Below are 26,858 nucleotides of genomic sequence, written 5' to 3'. Positions count from 1 at the left end.
TAAAAAAGCTTGCACTGATGACGACGTTGCTGAACTATTTTCTGAGTTCTTTAAGTCCACGTATTCATCCAGTGGTTTTCATTCCGGTCAATATCCCTATCGCTTAGATAGCTCGAATTACATTAGGAATCCTGCTATTGATGGTAATATTGTTCTTCAGAGTCTTCAATCTTTGAAGCCCACCTTTTCTCCGGGACCGGACGGTGTTCCTAGTTGCGTGCTTAGGTACTGCGCCGAAAACATATATGAGCCTATTTTAAAATTATTTGAGCTATCTCTGGGATCTGCGTCATTCCCGGCACTTTGGAAACAGTCTTTTATTATACCCCTGCATAAGAAAGGTAGTAGGTCAAAAGTTGAAAACTACAGGGGTAGTGCTAAACTTTCAGTCATTCCTAAAGTCTTTGAACAGATTGTTACCAGTCAACTCCAATATCAGTGTTCTAGTCTTTTATCTCCATGCCAACAAGGTTTCATTCGTCAAAGGTCAAACACTAGAAATTTGCTTGTATTCACCTCTATAGTTATGGAAGGATTTTTAGCGAACAAGCGAACGGATGTCATCTACACGGACTTCAGCAAAGCATTTGATACCGTCAACCATGAGTTACTTATTCATAAGCTTGGTTTACTGGGCTTTCCGTTTCACCTATTAATGTGGCTGAAAAGCTATCTTTCTAACTGGACCCAAATAGTCCTGTTCAAGTGCACTCTGTCGGAATCGTTTGGAGTTTCCTCCAGCGTACCTCAGGGAAGTCATCTAGGCCCTTTGCTCTTTGCCCATCTTATTCCCATACCATAATGTATGCGGATGATGTAAAACTTTGCTACACTTACTGTCCTACCGATTTGAGTTCCTTGGGTCTTCTTCAGGCCGACTTGGACTCGTCCCAATGTTGGTGCACAACAAATTTACTAGCTTTAAATTGCTCTAAATGTAAGCATATGACATTTCACCGAGTGAAGCCAGCTTTGAAACCTTATGTAATAGATGGTACGCCTTTGGAACGTATATCTATTGTAAATGATCTAGGTGTCCTTTTTGATTCGAAATTGAATTTTAACATGCATATTTCATCTATTGCCAACAAAGCGTTGGGTTTACTTGGATTTGGTTAAAGATGGGCTAAATAGTTCGATGATCTGTACCTCACTAAGGTTCTTTAAACATCGCTGGTTCGTCCAATACTCGAGTATTGCTCATGCGTTTGGTCCCCTGTTTCTCAAAAGCATATAAAGCGTCTTGAGTCAGTTCAAAAGCAATTTTTGATATTTGCATTGCGCGGCCTTAATTGGGACTCAAGTCTGCACCTTCCTCCATACAGAAGTAGACTTCTTCTTATTAACTTACCCACTCTGGAAAATCGGAGAATATTACTGGGGGCATTGTTCATCCATAAGCTCAGTATTGGAGAAATTGATTCTGAGGACCTTCTCAGCCGCTTGTTTTTTGCGGTTCCCCCTAGAGTTTCCAGACACTACGTTCCTTTCTATTTACCCCTTTGTCAACGAAACTTTGCTAAAAATAATCCCCTTCTTATCTGGTGCGCGCACTACAATTACTTGTATAGTATAGTATCAGTCTTGAATGTACTTTTGCCACTATACGTAATGCAATACTTGTCTATCTAATTTAAGAGATACAAGCTAATTTAATTTGCCGGCATTTTATTTCGTCCATAAAAAACAGGAATTATCTCGTTTAAGGATGGAGGAACATTTATCAACATATATCATTAAGAAGGAACAAGACAGTACTGTGTTGATTGGAATCTGGTGCATTCCAACAACGTAAAAAACATGCTTTTTCAGGAGTCACTGACCGGAATCGTATGCATTCCAGCAGTATAATCTTATGGGTCAGGCATCGAGCTGATTGGAATCCGGTGCATTCCAACAACACAGGTCATGTTACTTTTTTATGCCTTGTGATGGCATAACCTCATTACACTACTCTTAGCACTGCCGGATTCCCATGACATGCTGATTGGAATCTTGTTGCATTCCAACAGGAAGATTGGAATCCACTGCATTCCGAAATCATGCTGAGCGGAATCTGATGCATTCCGCCAGTATAAGATTTCGGTATAAAATCTTATTTCTGCTCATATTTCTTATTATTATTATATTCTGAAATTAAAGAGTAATGTTCATTAATATATCTTTATTTGTTATATAACATTGTTGTAATCTCGATGTATCTTAAATTTTATCTTTTGAGTTGTATATTTATATATCTTTTATATTATGCAGTCGACCATAGTTTGTCGTCGACTTTAAATAATAAATAAATAAATAAATAAATAATGTACAATATTGACAGAAGCAAGACGGCTTGTTGAAATATATATATATTTAATCCCCCATTTCAAAAAAATTTAACGACAGCCTTGAGAATTTGTCTCCTTCTCTCGTTGTATATCTGTACTGTAATGTTTGACAGGCTGCACAGTTCAGTAGTAGTGATATAGTATAGTATTTATGTATTCACATATTTGCGTATATATATGGCAACATACTTTCGTACAAAGCTTTCGATGGTGATTCGGGACAAGTTTTGTTTATTTGAATTCAGATTTAAGTTATTATTATTTTAATTAATATTATTAAACATAGCAATAAAATCATTAGAAATGAAATTTACTTATGTGTAATATATACAAATAAAAAAAACTACGTAAGCCACAGGTATTAATGTCATAGGTATGAACAGAAAACTCTGTTGATGTAAAAGTTTACGCTATTAATCTAAAAAAAACAGAAATATCTGTTATTTTAATAGATTTCACTGTCAGTATCATTGCGACAATAAACACTGTTAAATTAACAATTTACGTTGGTTATATCGAACGAACAGAAATCCCTTTCATATTAACATTTTAGATTGGTATTCTTAGAGCGACAGTAATAATTGTTAATTTTACAAAACTATGTGTACAAAACGGTCAATTACGAATCAACGATTTGTGCGCAGTTGATTCAATATCTTGTTGCGATGGATACAAATTTACAGAAATTTCGGTTGACTTGAGCCGTATTTTGGTTGATTTTACCAGTCTTTTTCTTTCAGTGTACTGTTTTTATAATAAGACTCTGAATCATTCGTAATCATCTCATTTAAATTATCTTCAGAACGTCTTTTCGGTTTTCTCTTTCGAATGTCTGGAAACTTTGGCGAGATGTTCAATTGAATAGCAACTGTTTTGCATTCGTTTAAAATTGTTTCCCATTAGTTCCTGATCAACTTCAAATCAGCTAGTTACGCATCTAGATGTTGGACCTCAGCATCTATGGTGGCGTCTCTAGCTTGGAGGTACAAGTTTCTTTCATTAATGGTAGTCAGTATTTTGAACCAAAATTAAAACAGCAAGATACATTCGAACTTGTTGGTGTACCTGAGAATGCCGGTAACATCTCTAATGTCTGAAAGACTATGAAGAGAGTTCGGTAAATTTTTTTTGAGGATGTTCCATCGTTGTGGAGTGCTGCTGAGAATAGTAAAACATTTTTGTACAACTCCGAAGAAAGTAAAATGAAACCGTACAACATCAGCATGCACCATCTCAACACCACATAAGTTGAGACTGTGGGTTGCACAAGGCGAGTAATCAGCATTCGAGTTTTTCTCGAGACGTAGTGCTCCGCTCTAAGCTCCTTTCGTATTGGCGCCGTTATCGTATCCTTGTGCACGGAAATCTTTTAATGGGATTTCATGTTTACCTAGAGTATGGCAAATTAGATCAGCGATTTGCTGACCAGTTTTTTGGTTACAATTCACGAAAGCCAAAACCCGTTTTTGAATTGTAAAATTTGTTGCTTTCGAATTGAAATGGAGTTTGCGCAAAATTAACGTAGTCAACGCGACCAGCATCAGGCATAGCATCAACGATAATAGCAAAATACTTGGCTTGTTTACCTTGATGTAATATAGTTTCCCTCACGTGCTTTGCACAAATTTCTGTAAACTCGTTCTGAATGTCTGGGGAAAGATAGTGAACTTGGAAACGTTTGTGCTGCTGTTGTGAAATCCTAACTTTCTCCAAATGATCTGTAAGTATCAGATCATAATGGGTTATGAGATCTTAGATGCCCAAAAATATCCATTGTTTCGTTCACCAAGATATACCTTTGCCTTTGAAATCTAGGCCTCTTTCAACCAAAAATAAAATAGTGTTTAAAATTCTATATAATATTTCTTTCCACTTTTGAGTTTCAGTGATTAGCTGTTCATTGATAAGTGTATCAATTGTAGCCTCCTTTTGAATTAGATTTTGTAAAGATCGCCATTGAATATAACATTTAATGTGATCTTGAGTGGTTGTTGTTGTAGCAGTGCTTCGCCCCACCTAATTGATACCACCGATCACAAATTGTCACCAATATCCTCTAACGGGAGTGCAAGGAAACTTGCTGTTTCAACAGGCTGCACCGTAATGAAAGGGGTGTTAGAGGTGCTGGTTCCACATTACAATTAACCCTCAAACGGGCAAGGCTGCCTTGAGGCAGCCTTTGTTAAAAACTCAAATTTTTCGCGGCCGTTGCAATTTTCGCTACAAAATACATTAATGTTATTTCCTTGGAATTTAGTTATTATGTTATGCTCACTTTTTTATTTTTCTCAGCGCTCGGTGTGCTCATACTTTCATTTTAGAGCGCGATTCGAGTGATTTTACGTCTAAAATTTACTGTGGTGAAGATAAAACATTTAATTGAAAAATAATTGAACTTGTGCTTGTTTGCTTGATTCGAAAATTTAATAGAAAGTTTGGGCGAGTATAAACTTTTGATAAATATATCTAGTTATTGTGTAAATGAAAAAGTACAAATATGGGAAATGAAAATGTAAAGGCAGCCTGAAGGCAGCCTTGCCGGTTTATAGCGAAAGTTGCATTCTCATAATTGCTGTTCATCATGATCGTTTTTTGTGTTTGCATATGAAACTATGTAAGTATTATTTCTATGTTTTCTAGAAATGGAAGCAAAAGGTCGTGTACTTCGAGAGAAAAGGTTTAGGCTTTCCGATATTACTGAAGAAGAAGTCATTAAACTAATGGAATAGGTAGATACAGACGAAGATTGTGGGGATTTTAGCAGTGATGACGAATTCAATGATCCAGATTTTAGACCAGATGAAATATCTCCCGAAGACGCTGAATGTATTTCTAATTGTATAAGAGAAATGGATGCTAACGGTTCAAAGAATTTTGTTGATCAAAGTTTCGACATGTCGCTCATCAGCGCGTCATCACCAAAATCAGTAGCCCCATCAACCTCAGCAGAATCTTTGAAGCATCAGAAAAGAGTACGATCTCCTTTACTAGCTAGTGTCAGAAAGTTTTGGTCCTTCGAGTTTACCATCTGGTGGACGGTTTAATGGTTCAGGTATATATTATGTAATTTTTCCTTACAGAAGTCATATTTTTTATTTTTCAGAATTAACTGAAATATACAGAGATTCAAAAGAATTTTCGAACATGACATGGCGTAAGAGGCAGATGCAATTGCATGTCAGTGATATAGCTTTTCAGGGAGACTTCACATTGCCACAGTCAATAAAAGATCTGTCTACTCCAATGGAATTTTTCAACTACTTTTTTTCAGAAAAAATTATATTTTTGATTTCTGAAGAGACAAATCGCGCAGCGCTCGAGAAAAACATCAATACAACTTTTAAAACCAACCCAGAAGAAATTCGACATTATATTGGAATTATGCTATACATGTCCTTGTATCGATACCCTAATTTAGAGAGCTACTGGGGCAAAAATGCTTTTCCAAAAATACAGAACACCATGCCTGTAAAGAGATTTATGTTAATAAAAAAATATCTGTCTTTTCATGATGAAAGCCGAAGATTTCAAAAAGGACAAGCGGGCTACGATCCTTGCTTTCGTATACGAAGACTTTCTGAAGAGATAAACAAAATGTTCGACACTATACCAAAGAAAAGTCGCCTCTGTGTTGATGAGCAAATGTGCAGCACGAAAATAAGACACCATTTACGCCAATACATGCCAAATAAGCCACATAAATGGGGCATAAAACTATTTGTACTCTGCGATACTAATGGATTTGCTTATCGCTTTGAAATTTATAATGGCGCAGGTGACAATGTTATCTTACCAAACTCACCGGACTTAGGAAGCACTGCCAATGTTGTTGTTCGGTTGTCCCAAACAATACCAAATTTTAGAAACCATATCCTTTATTTTGATAATTTTTACACAACGCTTCCGTTATTGGTATATTTACGAGCACGTGGAATTTTTAGTCTAGGTACAATCAGGGTCAATAGGATTCCTAACTGTAAATTACCTTCCGACATCGAAGTGAAAAAACAAGGGAGAGGATTTTCAGTAGAGTTTGTTGCATCATCGTATGGCGTTGAAATAAATATAGTCCTATGGAAAGACAATAAGAGTGTACGTTTAGCGTCAACTTACGTTGGAACTGAACCATTTTCCAGGTCAAATCCCACACTTCAGGAGTCAAAGGTGGCACGCTACGACCGGAAACAGAAAAAGTACCTCGAAGTAGACTGCCCTCAGATAATAAGGGAATATAATAAGCATATGGGTGGAGTCGATCTAATGGATGGTCTTATGGGCCGGTACCATATTAGAGCTAAGACACGACATCCAATGATTAGACTTTTTTATCATCTGATTGATATGGCTGCAACCAACTCGTATATTTTATACCGTCGAACGCTTTCTGAAAAGTCAAACGATTCTAGCTGTAGTACAAGTGGAGAAAAACGTATCAATTATCACAATTTCGCGAAGAAATTGCAGCTGGTCTAGTAGCTTACAGGGAGAGACGACCTCCGGGACGAGAAGCAAGGGCAATTCAAAAGGTAAAAGAAGGGGTAGAGATCGGAATAGGCAAGAGAGCAAAGCATCCGTTGACGACGTTCGTTACGATAGATATGACCACGTTCCAAAGTGGCTGGAAAGAGAACATGGTAAGAAAAAATGCAAGTTTTGTAAATCATCACAGACGCAATGTATTTGCCAAAAATGCCAAATAAACCTATCTGTTCGAGTTCGAAAAATTGTTTTGCCGAATACCAAACCAAAAAATAATACCAAAAAAGCTTTTACTCTGTATTTTATATATATATTTTTAAATAAAACTGTATTCGTTACTTTCCGTGCCCTTCTATTAAAATATACCGTGACAGGCAAGGATGCCTTAAGGCCGCCTTCCTTTTTTCCCTTCCTTTTTTCCTATCTACCTTACTTCTTGGTCTACAATTTAACTTAAAAAAAATATTTGCACATAGTTTTTTAGTTTTGAAGATTTGCCTGTTTGAGGGTTAAAGAGATGGTTGGTATCATGTGGGGAAACAATGCAAGCGGGGCATACGTTTTATATGTCGAGGTTGATTCTGGATAGGTAAGACTTTAGCCTGTTACAGTATCAAGAACGAAGTTGAGCTATAGTGACTCGCGTTTCTCTGGGGAGTATTCGTTCCTCTTCCGCATATTTTGGGTACTAATCTTTGAGTACTGGATTCATCGGGCAATTCCTGGCATAAAGGTCAGACGCCTGTTTGTGGAGTTCACTGGGGCCTGCTTGTGTTTTTTTGCTTCACACGGCTGAGTTCTCAGGTGCCGTATTTCCTCAAAATGCTTACGGAGATGACTCCTTAAGCCCCTAGGCGGTGTTGGCTCATCAATCAGATGTCTGTTGGGATGCCCAGGTTTCTGGGTATTCAACAGGAACTGTTTGGTTAGCATCTCAGTTCTCTCCCTGATGGGGAGTATTCTCCCCTCATTATGTATATGGTGTTCTGGGGACATAAGAAGATAGCCCGTTGCGGTTCTGAGCGCAGTATTTTGGCAGGCCTGTAGCTTTTTTCAGTGAGTAGTTTTTAGGCTTGGCGACCATATAGGGGACGCATAGCATGCAATCGGATGGCCAATTGCTTTGTTTGTTGTAATGAGCGTTTCTTTGTCTTTCCCCCAAGTACTGCCAGCAAGGGATATGAGGATTTTATTACGGCTCTGGATTTTCGGTACAATTGCGGCTGCATGCTCACCAAAATGTAGATCCTGATTAAACGTCGCACCCAAGATTTTGGGGTGTAGGACAGTCGGTAGCGTAGTGCCATCGACGTGGATGTTCAAAATGGTCGACATTTGGGACGTCCATGTTGTAAATAATGTCGCGGAGGATTTAGTCTGTGATAATTCCAGCTTTTGCAAAGCTCATTGATCTGTGGGCCTGGGCCTGTGGCCATTATTGTGCAGTCATCGGCGTAGGAAACGATAGTAACTCCTTCTGTTGGCGAAGGTAGCTTAGATATGTAGAAATTAAACAAAAGTGGGGATACGACACCACCCTGTGGCACCCCTTATTTAATTCTTCTTGGTTTTGATGTTTCGTTTCTAAATTGCATCTGCCGACCACCCAGATAATTTGCGGTCCACCTTTTAAGACATGGGGGAAGGGTAGACCCTTCCAGGTATTGCAGTAACGTGCCGTGGTTGACCGTATCAAAAGCTATTGATAGGTCTAGCGTAACGAGTACTGTTCTGTGGTGGGGGTTTTGATTTAAACCGCAATTTATCTGGTTGCTAATGGCATTTAGCGCGGTGGTGGTGCTATGGAGTTTTCTGAAGCCATGCTGATGACAGGCTAGCTGCAAATTTGCTTTGAAGTTGGGGAGCAAAATGGCTTCAAGCGTCTTGGCTACTGCCGCTAGGAGAGATATCGGTCGATATGACTCTCCTATGTCAGCTGGTTTCCCAGGCTTTAGTAGCGGGACCACCTTGGCAATTTGCCATTTTTCGGGAATGACAAAGGTGGGAAGAGACAGGTTGAAGGCATGTGCTAAATATTTGAAACCCTCTTTCCCTAGGTTTTTAAGCATCGGCATCGCTTTTGCCGTCTGGGCTCACTGCTTTGGATGGCTTAGCATGATCTATGGCATTCTCAACCTCTTTGGCGGTGACGGTAATTGGTGACGCGCTGAATTTATGTTTATGTGCGTGTCTGTTGGCCCTCCGTCTATCTTTGTCGACTGCAGAATGCATTATATATTGTTGACAGAAAGCGCTCGCCCATTTTTTCGCATCCGACAGCACTTTATCGCCAAAGGCGATGGAAACTTTGTCTTTGTGCTTAGCCGGATTCGATAGGGAATTTACGGTGGACCAAAGTTTACCCACACCGTTAGAGAGGTTACAACCTCTTAGGTGCTCCTCCCATTTCGCCCGCTTGTGTTCATCCACAAGCAATCTGATGCGTTGGTTTATATCCCTTATTTGGGGGTCGCCTGGATCAAGCTGTCTTATAAGGTCACGTTCTCTCGCTAATTTTGCGGCCTCCGCCGGGAAGTGGGGCCGGATTTCGGGAATTCTCTCGGCGGGAATGAAATGTGCCGAGGCGGATTTAATGACCTTACGGAAGGCACGCTCCCCTTGGCGGGCATCAATCGGGATAGGGAGGGCAGCAAAGCGGCTGTCTGTAAAGGATTTATATTCTTCCCACTTTCCTTTTTTGAAGTTTATGAAATGCGTTTTTCAGTGACGATTAAGTCGGCGGTACGCTCAAGCGAAATAAGTATGGGCAGGTGGTCGGATGCCAATGTTACCATCGGCTGCCAGTTGACGCAGTTTACGAGTTCTGCGCTCACGATTGAGATATCTGGCGAGCTGTGACAGCTTCCTACCATACGTGTGGGGGCATCTCCGTTTATTGTGCAGAACATCGTTTCTTCTATTTGATCCGCCAACATCTCACCCCTACTGTCCGCCCGCAAGTTTGAATGCCATAGATCATGATGGGCATTGAAATCACCTAAGATAATGCGATTGTTGTCACTGAGTAAGGCCCTGATATTAGGGCGGTATCCACTGGAGCAACAGGTGGCAGTAGGGATATAGATGTTGATGATTTCTAGGTTTGCATCGCCTGACCGGACAGATAGGCCTTGACGTTCTAAGACATTGTCCCTGCGGTCGATGCCAGGATCAAATATATAATATTGCACAGAGTGGTGTATGATAAACGCGAGACCGCCTCCATTTCCGCTCTCGCGGTCTTTCCTGTGGACGTTATACCCAGAGCAGGTCTGCAATGCAGCAATGCGGATGTTGTGCCGCTTTATGAAATCGACTATCTCCTTAATCTTCCCAGTTAGTCCATTACAGTTTAACTGCAGGATCCTGAAGTGCATAAGGGGAGACGTCGCCACTCTGGGGGTCAGTGACAGGTGACTACGCCTGGGTTGTGGAAGGCCAGGACGCAATTGCTGTTGTGGCCCTGGGACTGGGCGTCCTTGGGCAAGCATTGGGGTACCCGGATGATTTGGGTTTGCGACCTGGCAACATGGCGCGATGAAACCCGTCGGGGGGTTGCCGTCGCGGAGACCAGAACATCTAGGAAAGTGGCACCACACAAGGCAGGAGCTGCATTGGGCGGATGTCGCAAACCTATATATTCTGTGCTGGCAGACGGTGCAAACGGAGGTAGGGACTAAGAGTCTGTTTCCCTGACCTGCACGATTGCTGCTGGAAAAGAGGGGGAGACGACGGGGGCAGGGGCTGAGTTATGAGTGGTATCAGCTGTTTGAGTTGTTGGCGCCGTGGGGCGCGAGCAGCAGCGGGTACTTGTTGTGGCTTGCTGAGCAGCGGGGCTGCTGGAAGGTAGTGGGGGCGCTTAAGCGTAGACTACGGGACGCCCTTGGGCGTGAACAGCAAGGAGCCACAAAAGATTTATAAAAGTTACGTGGACGTCGGGTTTTGGGATCAAGCCCAGAACAACCTATCCGATGCAACCATCCCTTGCACGAGACACACTGAACAGAGTATGACCGTCCTAACAATATTCTATATATTTCCGGCAGATGCAGCAAAACCATTTCTCAAGACCGGGGTCAGGAGACGGACCCGGATTGGATTCGATTCCTTCCCGGAGTAAGAGAATATGGAGCACGAAACAAATTAGATGGGGTCACACTGAAATGACAGTCCTTGGTCGGGAAAAATCCCGAGTCGCTCCGGTACATAGAACCGACTGCCTTGGGAAGCAATTCATTTACACCTGTACAACCAAACGTTATCCAATCAAAGTTAATATAGTCTGTGTGCAAAACACGTTGAGTATAAAAATAGGTAGGTACTTTGTGTGAGGATGCAAAGTTTTACGATTTTTGTGGTCTGCATTTAAAATATATGACTACGAATCACGTATTTTAATAATATATGACGTAAACGTAAGTATTTGGTGAAATTTGAAGCTTCTATCCGTAAAAAAGGGGCAAACATGACAGTTTATATGAGGTATTTAATATATATATCACCTGTGATTTTTTCAGACAACAATTTACGCTATATACGTAAGCAATTGGTGAAATTTTAAGCTTCTAGCTGTTAAAATGGGTTAGAAATTGCGAAAAGTTTCTTATCTTATAACAATCAGTTGTATGAGATATATAATATATATACCACCCATCTCTATTCATTTTTTCGCACAACAATACATACTATATACGTAAGCAATTGGTGAAATTTGAAGCTCATAGCTGTTAAAATGGGGTAGAAGTTGCGAAAAGTTTCTTATCTGAACAATCGGTTGTATGAGATATATACTATATATACCACCGAACTCTATGATTTTTTCAGACAACAATATAGACTATTATACGTAAGCATTTGGTGAAATTTGACGCTTCTAGCTGTTAAAATGGTGCTGAAATTGCAAAAAATATTTATATATATACTATATATATATACTATATATACCACCGATCTCTATGATTTTTTCACACAACAATATATACTATATACGTAAGCATTTGGTGAAATTTGAAGCTTCTAGCTGTTAAAATGTGTTAGAAATTGCGAAAAGTTTCTTATCTGAACAACCAGTTGTATGAGATATATACTATATATACCACCCATCTCTATTCATTTTTTCACACAACAATATATATTATATACGTAAGCAATTGGTGAAATTTGAAGCCTATAGCTGTTAAAATGGGGTAGAAATTGCGAAAAGTTTCTTATCTGAACAATCGGTTGTATGAGATATATACTATATATACCACCGATCTCTATGATTTTTTCAGACATTTGGTGAAATTTGAAGCTTCAAGCTGCTAAAATGGGGCTGAAATTGCGAAAAGTTTCTTATCTGAACAATCGGTTGTGCTAGATACTATATACTATATATACCACCAAATTTGAAGCTTCTAGCTGTTAAAATGGTGCTGAAATTGCAAAAAAAAAAATATATATATACTATATATATATATACTATATATACCCCCGATCTCTACGATTTTTTCACACAGCAATATATACTATATACGTAAGCAATTTGTGAAATTTGAAGCTTATAGCTGTTAAATGGGTTAGAAATTGCGAAAAGTTTCTTATTTGAACAATCAGTTGTATGAGATATATACTATATATACCACCGATCTCTATTAATTTTTTCACACAACAATGTATACTATATACGTAAGCAATTTGTGAAATTTGAAGTTTTTAGCTGTTAAAATGGGGTAGAAATTGCGAAAAGTTTCTTATCTGAACAATCGGTTGTATGAGATATATACTATATATACCACCGATCTCTATGATTTTTTCAGACAACAATATATACTGTTACACGTAAGCATTTGGTGAAATTTGAAGTTTCTAGCTGCTACAATGGGGCTGAAATTGAGAATATATATATATATATATACTATATATACCACCATATATATGCTATATATACCACCGATCTCTATGATTTTTTCAGACAACAATATATACTATATATATGTAAGCATAAAGGGCCGTAGGGCACGTAGCCTGTCAGCTGGTAAATTGCGCATAATTTGGTTTTTTAATGTTGGCTTATAATGAAAGCAATTTATGCAGTTTCGCACGGTTCGACTACATGCTTCTCGGGCATTAACTAACCAAATTTGTTCATGTCAAATTGCAACCAATGCTTTCGCACCTGCATGGTGGTTGCGCAGAGTAGGAACCGTATATACGAATTTACGAACTGCGAATTTTTACTCAATAATAGAGGAAATTTGGCATCGTACGGGATAGGCGCATTTAATAAACGACCGCCCACTCGTAACAATTTCAACGACACGGACCATTCTGAATACTCATGCAAAAATGGATTCAACTTTTGCAAGCTCGACTTTAGTGGAAGGTTTTTTGACAATTTTATTATTTCTTGGTTATATTTATCACCTTGGACTATTTGAACAATTTTTAAGAAGCTTAATTGCAACTCTTGTGCCGATGGTGTTGGATCATACTTGGTGGATCGATTTCACACCTTTAAGACCCATCGCAGAATATAGACAAAAATTCGTAATAATTTTTTGTGTGAGGTATAATTTTCGTTCACAATTACGAGTGGATTACGGTCGTCACTCACTGATACTAAGGCGCTGGCGCTTTTCTTCTTTTCCAGTGCTTGTTATTCAGGCGTTAATTCGAAATGGGTATTTATTGGCCAACTTGCGGGGTCTTCTAAGAGGAACTGCAGGCCAGAAAACCATATTGAGTGCTGTATTTCATCCACGCTTCAACCCCGAGACTCTTGATCCGCAGGATTTTGTTTAGTTGTTACATACCGCCACGAAGCACTTTGAGTCAACTCTTGAATCTCGGATATTTTATTTGCAACGAAAGTGTGCAACGTTGATGGATGTGTTTTTATCCAATGCAAAAATATTTCGGAGTCTGTCCAGAATGTTATGCTGTCAATATGTCGATTCAACATTGGCGTAATGCGGGACCATAATTTGGCCAAAAGATACGCTGCCAGGAGCTCTAAACGAGGAAGAGACTTAGTCTTCAGCGGAGCAACCAGTCGTTTGCGAATTGGCTTCGAATGTAAATACAACAACCATACGCCCTTATTGAGGCATCGGCGAAGCCATGTATTTGACAATTAGCACTCGACTCAGTATAAATAAACTGAGGAATGCTGATTGACGGCAACTGCAACAAATTCGCTTTAAAATTCTGCCAACTGCTATTGAGATACAACGGAACCGACTCATCCCAATCTAGTTCCTTAATCCACAGCTCTTGCAATAAGATTTTAGCTGAGGTCACTAGTGGGCCCAGCAAACCAAGAGGATCAAAGAGTCGGGCAGATACCGATACAATATTTCGTTTTGTAGCTCGTAACTCATCAAATGTATCATCCAATCTAAACCGAAATAAGTCGTCTTTTGACGACCAGTAGATTCCCAGTGTTTGAGTGGAGTGTGAATCGTTGGAACTTAACGATTTTTCCAGACTCTGACTATCGGAAAAACTTGGGTGGTTGGAGAACCACTTAGTTAGCTGCAATCCTGCCGACTTCAAGACGTCAGTTACCTCACAGCGAATTCTGTCTAGGGATTCAATATCTTCAGATCCGGTTAACAGATCATCAACGTAAAAATCGGTACTATTACCTTGGCACCGAGTGGATATTCTTGTGCATTCATATCACTTAGCATCTGCAAACACCGTGTTGCGAGAAGTGGAGCTGGTGCAGTGCCATAGGTAACGGTCTTTAAACGAAAAATTTACAGAGGCTCGGATGGATGCTTTCTCCACACTATTTATTGAAAGTTTCTATCATTTTCATTTACGAAAACTTGGCGATACATCTTAGTGATATCCGCCGTAATAGCATACTTATGCATTCGAAAGCAAAGTAGCGTCGAAAAAAGTTCTTCTTGAATGGTCGGTCCAAACATCAAAATGTAATTCAACGCAATTTGTGTTGACGTCCAACTCAACGCATCGAAAACAACGCAGAGTTTCGTCGACGCACTTTGTGGTCTTAAGACACACTGATACGGAATGAAATAGTGGGCTTCACCCGGGATTTTATTATCAGTGGGGCTCATGTGGCCCAATGCCAAGTACTCTCCCATGAATTCCAGATATATTTGACGAAGTTCTGGGTCTTTCAACGTACGTCTCTTCAGCGCCTGAAATAGCCGAGCTACGGTTTCAAATGACTGAACCAACGCATTTTGGTCAGTTTTGAATGGAAATCTTACTACTTGAAGCTGTCCCGACGGTGAGATTACGGTAGTCTTAACGAAGTAGTCTTCGCATTCCATTTGTTCAACAGTAAACTTTGTAGCCTGTGATTCCGAAGGAATTTCTTCCATTTCCCAGAATCTTTGGACAATTTCATCAATTGCTTCGGAATCATCTTCGGCTTTGCATAACACACTGCTAACTTCGGGGTGTTCACTTTGGTGGGAGACGCATTTGCCTGAAATAACCCAACCCAAAAGTGTTTTTTGAAGCGTCGGATATTGACTAAAGATCGAAAAATGTTTCGGCTCCCGACAAAAAATCGACTTTTGAGGATTTATGAAACCCAGGATAGGCTAATTCAATATTACCTGGAATTTTCCAAGCTGTGATGTTAACAGCCGATCTAAGTGATTTGCCGAAATTGCTCCCATTACCCAAAAATCTTCGAGAAACTGTTAACTCGGGATTTTATAACTGCACTAACCTTGGACCGAACCTTCTGGGATGCATTACCAAACACCGATAACATTTAATCTTGCATTCTCACGCCGAATTCGCAGCCATTGTGCCAGCTCTTCAGTAATAAAATTTACTTGTGACCGTGAGTGAAGTAACGCACGAGCTGACACATAATCACCGGAGCAAGTTTTCACCTTGACCATTGCTGTCGCTAACATAATGCGAACAGGCATGCTAAGTGTGCATAGCTTGTGAGGTTGAAGATTGTGATGTTGTTTCGAACGATACCTGGTATTGGTGTAACATGGTGTGATGTGACCGGTTACAAACTCGACACCGTTCTAATTGGCATTTAGAAATCGTATGTCCCTGGCGCAAGCAATTTATACACAATGGGACCGATTTCGCGAAACCGAATCTCTGCTCAGGAGAGACAGTTTTGAATTTAGGGCAGTTGGTTAAGACGTGGCCCTTGGAGTTGCAGTGGAAACAAGTAGCTGGCTTAGCTTTCGCAGCCACAAAGGATGATTTGGTTTTTCAGCACTCATGTTGGTTTGCTTTTGGGTGTCGAGCGACTTTGAAGATGTCGACGCTTCTTCAGACGAGAGGTGCTGGTATCTCTTATTGAGAGCCGCTTCGCACTCACTCCACAGCGGAAGCTTGTCGTAGTCAAGTTGCTCCTCCCATTTAGACCGCGTCGTGGGATCAACCTTCGACATTACTAAATGTATCAACATCGCGTTGGAAATTGTTTTATTATTACCCAAAACAACAGGGAGTCATAGACAGCTGATACGGTGTCGATCATGGACCGCAGCGAAAGCGACGTTGGCTTTTGGATTTTCGGAAGCTCAAACAATTTCGGATCTGTGTTCGAAAATATAAGACATTTATTGTCATATACCTTTTTCAGGCTCGCCAGCGCCTTCGGATAATTTTCTTCGTCATTTGAAAGGCCTTCACCGTTCCTAAAGCTTCACCAGACAAGCACGAAACTAAATGTGTGAATTTTTCCATGTCTGAAAGAGAAGGGTTATTATGAACGAGGCTCTCAAACAAACTCACAAAATTTTTAAACTCCGAATACTGCCCTCGAAACTTGGGCAGCGACATTTTCGGAAGTCTTGAGCTGTGAGGCGCTGTGAAGGAGGTATCAGAAGCTTTTGTTTTGTTGCCCTCTGATAATATCGATTTAAACATCGCCTTGGTTCCAACAATTAAATCTTCAAGACTGTCACGAGTGTCATCATATTCTTCTATTTCGGACAGACACGCTAGATGAATTTCGCTGTAACTATTCAGCATTTCGAGTCGACACTCAACTTCCGATGGATCTGATGAGAGTGACTTATCATGAACTCCCGTTTTAATTCGAGCTATGCTTCTTTTTAAAATTGTACTTTGTCTTTTTAAGGAAGTAGCGTCTTCCACCTGGCCTAGCTGATTATCACTTTTACTCATCTTGATTCGCTATGTACAGTAACATTGTACAAATTTATAGTTTGGAAGTTTTCAACGCGGCAATACGAAAACAAAAAAAAATCGCTGAAACTTTACCAGAACTATCAAAAAAAGGCGCAAATCAAGAGATAGAAGCTTATAATCCCTTAATTGGGAAAACTTAGACGCGATGTCGTAAGTTTTTTAAGGGCCTAACCGTGAGCATAATTATGGTCAACGATTTAACCATTGCAAACGTTTGAAGGACAATGAATTGAGGGCATGCACCTGGAAAGTCAGCTCCCTGAATGGGATTGGTGCAGATGCCCGGCTGGTTGATGTCCTCGTCAAAGCAAAATGTGACATCACCGCCATCCAAGAAATGCGTTGGACGAAGCAAGGAAGAAAGAAGATCAAAAATTGTGACATCTATTGGAGTGGCCATACGAATAAGCGCAGTTTCGGCGTCGGCTTCGTGGTGGGAGAGAGACTTTGTCACCAAGTTCTGGCGTTCACGCCTGTGGACGAGCATCTCGCCGCTATCCGAATAAAAGAAAAATTTTTTAATATATCATTCATCTGCGCCCATGCGCCGACAGAGGAGAAAGACGATGAGGTGAAAGACACTTTTTACGAACAATTAGAACGCACATACGAACGCTGCCCCCGTCATGATATAAAAGTCATACTTGGCAATGAATATGTTTTTGGCCCTACAGTCGGAAAGTTCAGCCTACACAATGAAACTCCTCCTAACGGACTGAGGCTGATTGACTTTGCCGGTGCTCGAAACATGGTCATATCCAGCACGAGGTGCATGCATAAATAGATACATCAAGATACATGGCTCTCTCCTTATCGAAATACTCGCAATCAGATCGATCACGTTGTGATAGACGCACGGCAGGTCTACAGTGTTTTGGATGTGCGCACTATCCGAGGACCTAACATCGACTCGGACAATTATCTCGTTGCAGCCAAAATACGCATCCGCCTCAGCGCGGCTAAAACCAAGGAACAAAAAACACAAAGAAAGCTAGACATCGAAAAGCTTAAATCACAACAGACTGCCAATGATTCCGCAACTCGACTCTCACACCTGCTTTCTGAGAGCACAACTCAGCCTGAAGGAATACAGGAGCAGTGGGAGCATATCTCCAAAGCACTTCGTACTGCCGTTGAGGAAAAAATTGGTTACCGGCGGCCACGAAAAAATAACTGCTACGATGAAGAATGCCGCGTTGCAACCGAAAGAAAAGACGCTGCCTACAGGGCTACATTAAAAGCGAGCGCACCAATAGAACTGTGTGAACGCTATCGTAGTTGAAAAGGGAAGCGAGACGCCTTTTCAGGATGAAAAAAGCAGAAGCAGAAAGGCGTGAGTGCGAGTAGCTTGAGCTGCTAGCCACCACGAATAACGCCTGAAAATTTTACCAAAAAATAAGACGACAGACGGAAGGTTTTAAGACCGGGGCAAACTCCTGTAAGAACGAAAACGGCGTCCTTGTAGCTGGTGTCCAGATAGTGCTTAGATTATGGAGGGAACACTACTCTGCTCTCCTAAATGGAGGCAGCGATTCACTGCGCAGAGATGACGAACCCGATCCCGCAATAGATGATGATGGAATATATGTCCCCCCGCCCGATTATGACGAAGTTAGAATAGCTATAACCAGATTGAAAAACAACAAGGCCGTGCAAAATGACGTTGAGCAACACCAACAGCCCAGTCAGAATTGGGAAGGACCTCTCCGAGCCGTTCGAAACTAAACGAGGTTTCAGACAGGGTGACCCCCTATCGTGCGATTTCTTTAATTTGATGCTGGAGAAAATTATGCTAGCTGCAGAACTTAACCGCACTGGAACAATATTCTATAAAAGCGTGTAATTACTGGCATATACTGATGAAATTGATATCATCGGCCTAAACACCCGCGCTTTTAATTCTGCTTACTCCAAACTGGAAATAGAAGCGGTAAAGATGGGTTTGATGGTGAATGAGGACAAAAAAAGTACCTGCTGTCATCGAGCAAAGAGGCAGCGCATACGCGCCTTGGCAACCACGCTTCTGCTGGCAGCCATAATTTCGAAATAGTTAAAGACTTCGTTTATTTGGGAACCAGCATCAACACGAGTAACAACATAAGCACTGAAATCCAGCGAAGAATCAATCTTCCCAATAAATGCTACTTTGGACTAGGTAGGAAATTGAAAAGTAAAGTCTTCTCTCGGCGAACGAAAATAATACACTACAAGTCACTAATCGTACCCGTCCTGCTATATGGGGCAGAAGCATGGACCATGACAACAGCAGATGAAACGACTTTGGGAGTGTTCGAGAGAAAAGTTCTTCGAAAGATTTATGGACCTCTACGCGTTGGCTATGACGAGTACCGAAGAAGATTTGATGATGAGCTGTACGAGCTATAGGCAGATATCAACATAGTCCAGCGAATTAATACGCAGCGACTGCGCTGGCTAGGCCATGTTGTGCGAATGAAAGATGATGCTCCGGCCAAGAAAGTGTTTCTATCGGAACCCGCCTATGGAAGCAGAGGTAGAGGGCGGCCCCCACTCCGTTGGAAGGACCCGGTGGAAAACGATTTAAACTCCCTTGGTGTGACCAATTGGCGCCGGTTGGCGGAGCGAAGGAGCGACTCGCGCGCCTTGTTGGACGGCCGTAACCTTTTAGACGATTAAGCGCCATTTAGGTAAGTAAGTAAGATTTAACCAAACACTTAAAACTGTATAGCTTTCGAAAAATATTTGACAGAATGGTAATCGGAGCCCTGTCGGAAATTGTACGAGGTAGTTTTTCTCTAAACAATCTCGAAACAACCTCAACAGCTTTTAGTTGTTCGCACTCAATACCTGTTCTTTATGGACTGGTTCGTTTCCAGCTTCGACTTCCCTTTTGCAGAGTATACAACTACACTTCATTCCTGTCCATAAATCCTTAAGTGGCAAAATATTTTATCAGGAGGGGTATCGGGTACAGGCGGCACTGGATATCAGCATCAGTATTTTCGTATGTGTGTGTGTGTGTGTGCAGCACAGTTTTTCACACTGGCACTACGATTATTTTGCGGACTACTGTAAGTATGCAAGCACTGGGTACACAGGTAAATTCTTGGCTATTTGCTTTACTTTAAAAACACTTCATAAACTGAATAGTATTTTTAAATATTTTTTTGTGTATGTATTTTTAATTTTTTAACACTGTTTTAATTTTTTGTTGTATTTTAATCTTAAGGTTGATATAAATATTTTTAATAAAGGTAAGTATTTTTAAACAATATTTTAAATTTAATTATCAAAGTAAGTATTTAATGGTTTTAAAAAATTCTTTTAAACTTTTAAGCTTTTTTTTTTGTTTATTTTCAGCCACTGCACTGCACTATCAATTTATGTATGTATTTTGTTTTTGCACACGCGATCACGACAGGCAATTAATTGTTTAAATAAATTACTTAAATATTTGTTGTTTTTTGATATAGTTATCAAAAAAATATTTATTTATTTAATTGTTTTGTTTTAGTGTTTGTTTGCAGTTGTACGCACGTTTTTAATTTAACGCTTTTGCACTTTGTTTAAAAACTAGGCCATTAGCCAGCAAAACCAAATTATTATTGGTCTTTTAGTTAAGCACTCACTTGCACTTGACACAATTTTATTTAATTTTTTTTGTTTTTTATTTGCACTATGTCCCTGTCTCGGGCACCATGAAAAATTTACTAATATTTTTTTAGTAAGAAAACTTTACTTTCGCCAAGTAAGTATTTTATATTCACTAGTGTGACGGACTTATTTTTGCTGAGGTATGCCCAGTCCGTCCAGGGTTCCTATAGTTGGTGGGAGAACCTATTCCGATTGTAAGAAATAAACAAAGGAGTTCTGAAAATACGCTATAAAATTTATTTAAAAATTAAAATATCCTTAATAGCTACCCCTATTCTCTGGCCCTGTTTCGATATGAGTAGCTGAGGTAGAACCCCTCTGCCAAGCTCTCCGTCAGTTGTAGTAAAACTAATCACAAAATGAAGTACAAATCTTCAGGTCGTATTCTGGTCAGTGGTAGAAGCCCACTGACTCGTATGCCTATCTCCTAGTTTTCTGATCTTAAAAGCTAATTTGTCGCCCTTATATACGATTTCCTACGTCAGCGGGCGGTTATTTTCTAAAAACAATTCATTAGTAACAATTCCTCCGTTATAAAATTATGTAGGACTGTGCGCAGGCAGTCAGTAATTTTTCAATAACAATTATAAAAGGTAGAAATGCAAAAATCGAATACTAGTCTAACGCCACTTTCGCTGTATTCTATTAGTATATACATAAGCTTACCTGCTAACATACGTTTTCCCTTCTTCCATTATCTTGCCTATGGTTTGTACATATATATATATGTGGCAGCACTTTGATTACCAACGAGTTCAATACAACCCTTCAGAGATGTACAGTGGAAAATAAAAAATTCCCATCTGGCATCCCTAGCAATTTTCATCTTCCCTTTTTCTTGCGAACAACCAACCTGATCGGACGTGCTTGCTGATACAAAAATCTGAACATCGATATAAAACATTTTATTTCTTTAAGTTTAAGTTTGTTTAATTAAATAAAGTAAGTAAAAACTTAATCGTTTAAACTTTGTCATTTTACCGAGTTTTGCGAGGGTAAAACTCAACTAAACCTCCAAACTGGTGACCCCGACGTGATCGGCAAGCACGTGCAGCGCAAGAATACATCTTTAAACACATATTAACGTAAGTAATTCAAAATGGGGTTAAATGGTGTACCAGCGGCGATTGCACCAGCTCAAACACAAAATGCGTCAGAAACGACAGCTCCGGCGAATTCCGTTGCACTAGTATACGCGCGCCTGCCAATTCCACCAATGGCAAGCACAAACATAGATGCAATGGTTTACCTCTATGGAATTTTGGTTCACAGCTTCGGGCATCACTGCTTATAAGCAGAAAACTGCAACAATACTAGCAGCTCTGGATCCCAATGTTTTAAGCCAATTGGGTGACGTCATCACAGCGCTACACAAAACGACAGATTCGACTTTGTCAAACAAAAAGTCATCGAGTATTTTGCGGACAGTGAACAGCGGCGGCTTAATCGTGTCTTATCTGAATTACCACTTGGCGATAAAAAGCCTTCTGAGCTTTTCTTCGAGATGAGGCGCGTTGCAGGCAACACTCTTGGCGATGCCGCTCTCAAAAGTCTATGGATCAAGCGATTACCTGAGTTTGCAAGCCAGTAATTGCAGCCTCTTCTGGTTTAGCCTCCGAATTCACAAAAATAGCAGACACCAACGTAGATGCGATCGCTCCGCATCAGCTAAATCGTATTAAATCAGCAACATTCAGCGAAATTGATGAATTGCGTGCTGTCGTCGTGGAGCTTGGTAAGAAATTCGACAAACTCACAATACGTTCACGATCCCGTAGCGCAAGCGAACACACTCTCGACACAATTCAAAGGCTCGCGACCGTACTGATACCTCACGAAAATCATCAACTTCCCAAGACTGTTGGTATCACCAAAAATATGGTAGCAGTGCCAAAAAATATCGTAGTCATTGTCGTCATGGCAAGCACACACAATCAATAGCGTCAGAATCTTCTTGACCGTCAAAGCGCGTGGCAGGATGCAACGAAGGTCCTGTCATCGAACGCAACGTACTTCGTCTACAAGTACACGAACGACAAACCGGGAAAAAGTTTCTCGTTGACACTGGTGCTGATGTATCCGTACTTCCATAACCTCAAAATTATACGACATCCGACCAACGGCCACAAAATTGTACGCAGCAAATGGTTCTGCCATCAAGGTTTTTGGAGAAAGACGAATTAGCCTGGACCTTGGGTTGCGTCGAGATTTTCCCTGGTCCTTTATTATCGCTGACGTAACAACGCCGATAATCGGCGCTGACTTTATTCGATTTTATGATTTGCTAATCGATATGCGCCGCAACAGGCTCATCGACAATTTAACCAAATTAAAATCATCTGTAACTGCTCCAACGTTGTGTAGGGCTACTGAAATTAAGACGTTCGACACAACAGGCCCATTCGCTGATCTTCTCTCCGAATTTTCTCAAATCACGAAGCTTGCGCCTCACGGTTCTTTAACAAAATCAACAGTCGTCCATCGTATTTTGACTACAGGTCAGTCAGTCTTTTCTAGACCACGACGTCTTGCTCCCGACAAGCTCGTAGCCGCACGTAACGAATTCAACTTCCTGCTAAAGGCAGGCATTTGTCAACCCTCCAGTAACAACTGGTCCAGCCCGCTACATATGGTGCGAAAGAATGATGGCACTTGGAGGCCTTGCGGCGACTATCGCGCGCTCAATGCTCAAACATTACCTGACAGGTACCCATTACCGTTTCTAACCGATTTCATGTGCAATTTACGAGGCAAAACAGTTTTCTCGAAGATCGACCTACAACGTGCATTCCACCAAGTTCCGATTCACGAGGATGATATACCGAAGACCGCTATCACTACGCCATTCGGGATGTTCGAATTTAAGTTTATGACCTTCGGCCTCTGCAACGCCGCGCAGACCTTCCAGAGGTTGATAAATGAAGTCTTGCGTGGCCTCGACTACGTATTCCCTTACATCGATGACATCTGCATCGGTTCTTCGTCGCTCGAACAACACAAAAAAGATTTACGCGAAGTATTCAAACGCCTTCGGGATAATAATCTGGCAATAAACTTTTCAGAGTGCGAATTTGGTAAAAAAGAACTCAAATTTTTGGGACATCTCGTCGACGCGAAAGGCATCCGTCCTCTACCCGAGCGCATCGTAGTTATTCGCGATTATCCCAAGCCGGCAGTAGCAAAAGAGCTAAAACGTTTCATCGCAATGGTAAACTTCTATCGCAAGTTTTTACCCAACGCCATTGAGTACCAGTCACATCTGCAACAACTCATTACAGGCAATAAGAAAAACGATCGTACCATTATTAAATGGAACAAGGAAGCCGAAGCTGCGTTTGATCGTTGCAAATCCGAGTTGGCAAACGCGACACTGTTAGTTCATCCGTCATCCAGCGCAGAATTAGCACTCCATGTTGATGCATCAGATACAGCCGTGGGAGCTGCATTACATCAAATTGTAGACGGGGAACTTCAACCTCTCGGGTTTTATTCAAAAAAACTGACGAACTCACAACGCAAATATAGTACATACGACCGCGAGCTCACAGCAGCATATCAAGGTATGTGTCATTTCCGGCACATGGTTGAAGGTCGCAAATGCCATATCGTCACCGATCATCGACCGCTAGTATACGCTTTCCGTCAAAAGCTAGAAAAAGCTTCACCTCGTCGAGTAAGGCAATTGGACTTCATCGGCCAATTCACGACCGACATCCGACACATACCTCTGAAAACTCCACAGCAGACCTGCTCTCACGCATACAATTAGTCGGCCAGGAGATTGACTACGTAAGGTTGCAGCAGCGCAGCAAGCTGATTTACATTTACAATCGCTTCTTAACGAACCAGGTACGAATAGTAATTCACTTAAACTAAAGTATTTTGATATTCCTAACAGCACGGCGAAACTCGTATGTGATACCTCAACATCGAACATTCGCCCTTACATACCACACGAATTTCCTACGCCATTGTTGGCGAAGATTCACGGCTTATCGCACCCAGGCATTCGCTCAACCATCACTCTCATGACTGAAAGGTTTGTTTGGCCAGGCATAAGGAAAGATACAAAAATATTCGTACGAAACTGTGAATCATGCCAAAGATCGAAAATCAATCGACACACAACATCTGCACCAGCGAGCTACGTACCGCCACAAGAGCGTTTTGCGCATGTAAACATTGACATTGTTGGTCCGTTCCCTCTATGCGAAGGACAACGCTATTGCCTAACAATGATTGACCGCTTCACTCGCTGGCCAGAAGCAGCACCGATTCCAGACATGTCCGCTGAGTCGGTCTCCAAAGAACTCATTTCGCATTGCATTTAGCGATTTGGCGTTCCAGCAAGAATCACTTCAGATCGTGGTCGGCAGTTCGATTCTGCTGTTTTCACCGAGTTGATGAGTACGATTGGTACCGTTCACTTTCGCACAACACCATACCACCCGCAGTCCAACGGCATTATTGAAAGATGGCATCGAAGTTTTAAAGCTGCCATACTTTGCCTCGACCCGAACAAGTGGGTGCATCACTTGCCATCGATTCTACTTGGCCTTCATGCAGCTTACAAGCCCGACATACATGCAAGCCCAGCTATGCTTGTTTATGGTTCATCGTTACGACTACCAGGCGAATTTTTCCAAACTACTTAATACGAAACAAGTAACTCAGGATAATGGTATCGCAATTTCGGTCATCAATGCAAAAAATCCGTCCGACAACAACAACAAACCATTCATCACCCAAAGTGTTTTTGTCACTCGCATTACATTCTGCGTCTCACGTTTTCGTTCGGAACGACTCGATCCGCCCATCGCTAACGCATCCGTACGACGGACCTTTCCGAGTCATTAAGAGATCGCCAAAATTTTGACAAACTCCTCATATGAGGACGACACAACAACATAAGCATTGATCGCCTAAAGCCCGCATTCTTAGCCAGCGACGACTATGAAAATTCAAGCCATACTCATGAGACGGAAACATCGACGAATACACCCGAGCCCATTCCTACGGCAAGGGATAGTGCACAGACAGAAGAGCCTTCGGATACACCGCACCCCACCTCAACGACAAACCACGTTCCTCCTGAACATGATCGAATGGAGACACCGCCTCCTGCATCGACGAAATCTACGCGTTGTGGCAGGCAAGTAAATTTTCCTTTACGATACCGGTAGTTTCGTCTAAGCGGGGAGTATTGTGGCAGCACTTCGATTACCAACGAGTTCAATACAACTTTTCAGAGATGTACCAGTGGAAAATAAAAAATTCCGATCTGGCATCCCTAGCAATTTTCATCTTCCCTTTTTCTTGCGAACAACCAACCTGATCGGATGTGCTTGCTGATGCAAAAATCTGAACATCGATATAAAACATTTCATTTCTTGAAGTTTAAGTTTGTTTAATTAAATAAAGTAAGTAAAAACTTTAATCGTTTAAACTTTGTCATTTTACCGAGTTTTGCGAGGTAAACTCAACTAAACCTCCAAATATATATGCACTTTCGATCATGTAGGATAATCCGCTATCCCGGCATTAGTTTTACCGCAATTTTCGGGAGCCCTAATATACATAAAAACCAGTGTATCTAGTGTCGTACATCTGTTTGTTGTATGCCTGCCGTGTTTTCCAACCTTCGCTTTACCTATTGAATTCAATCATTTGTGTTTATGCGTGTGTTCGCTGTCGCTTGGTTCTGATGGTGCGTTGGCCTCGCTTGATGCTTTCAACTTCTGCTTACGGCGTGCGTTGGTGTGTCGTATGCTTATGCGTGAGTATGTATAGCAAAGTTCCAATTAGTAGCGGCGCTTATTTTTGGCGATTTGCAGCTGATCTCAAATTATAATGTATGTTGTATTTGTAGTTGAATGCATTGGATGCGCAAAGGGTTCGGTGACCGGCGCAATTTTATGTTTTGTGCGTATCCACTTCCCTTCCGAATGTCATAGTGTATGTTAGGGTGGCCTATATTTGAAATTTATGTGGGCGAAAATGTAAATATTTTGTTTGCGCGCAAAAGTGCGCAAGTCTGATTTGTCCTTCAATTTACTAATTATTAATGTAATATACAACAGGATATATGTATTTTGACGTGTAATTCATAAAGATATAGTACATGTCGTAAAAATGTACAAATGGTAAATTCAGGGTTATAAATTCAATTATTGTATAAAATGTATGTTGAAAATTAATGTGTAAGTATATGTTTTGAGGGTACAAAACCCTCGGTTTTGGAGTCGTCACACTAGGTTAGTA

Source organism: Eurosta solidaginis, chromosome X, assembly GCF_040869045.1.
Source record: "Eurosta solidaginis isolate ZX-2024a chromosome X, ASM4086904v1, whole genome shotgun sequence".
Lineage (NCBI taxonomy): Eukaryota > Metazoa > Arthropoda > Insecta > Diptera > Tephritidae > Eurosta > Eurosta solidaginis.
The sequence above is the reverse complement of the archived record's forward strand: the minus strand, read 5'-3'. Positions refer to the sequence as shown.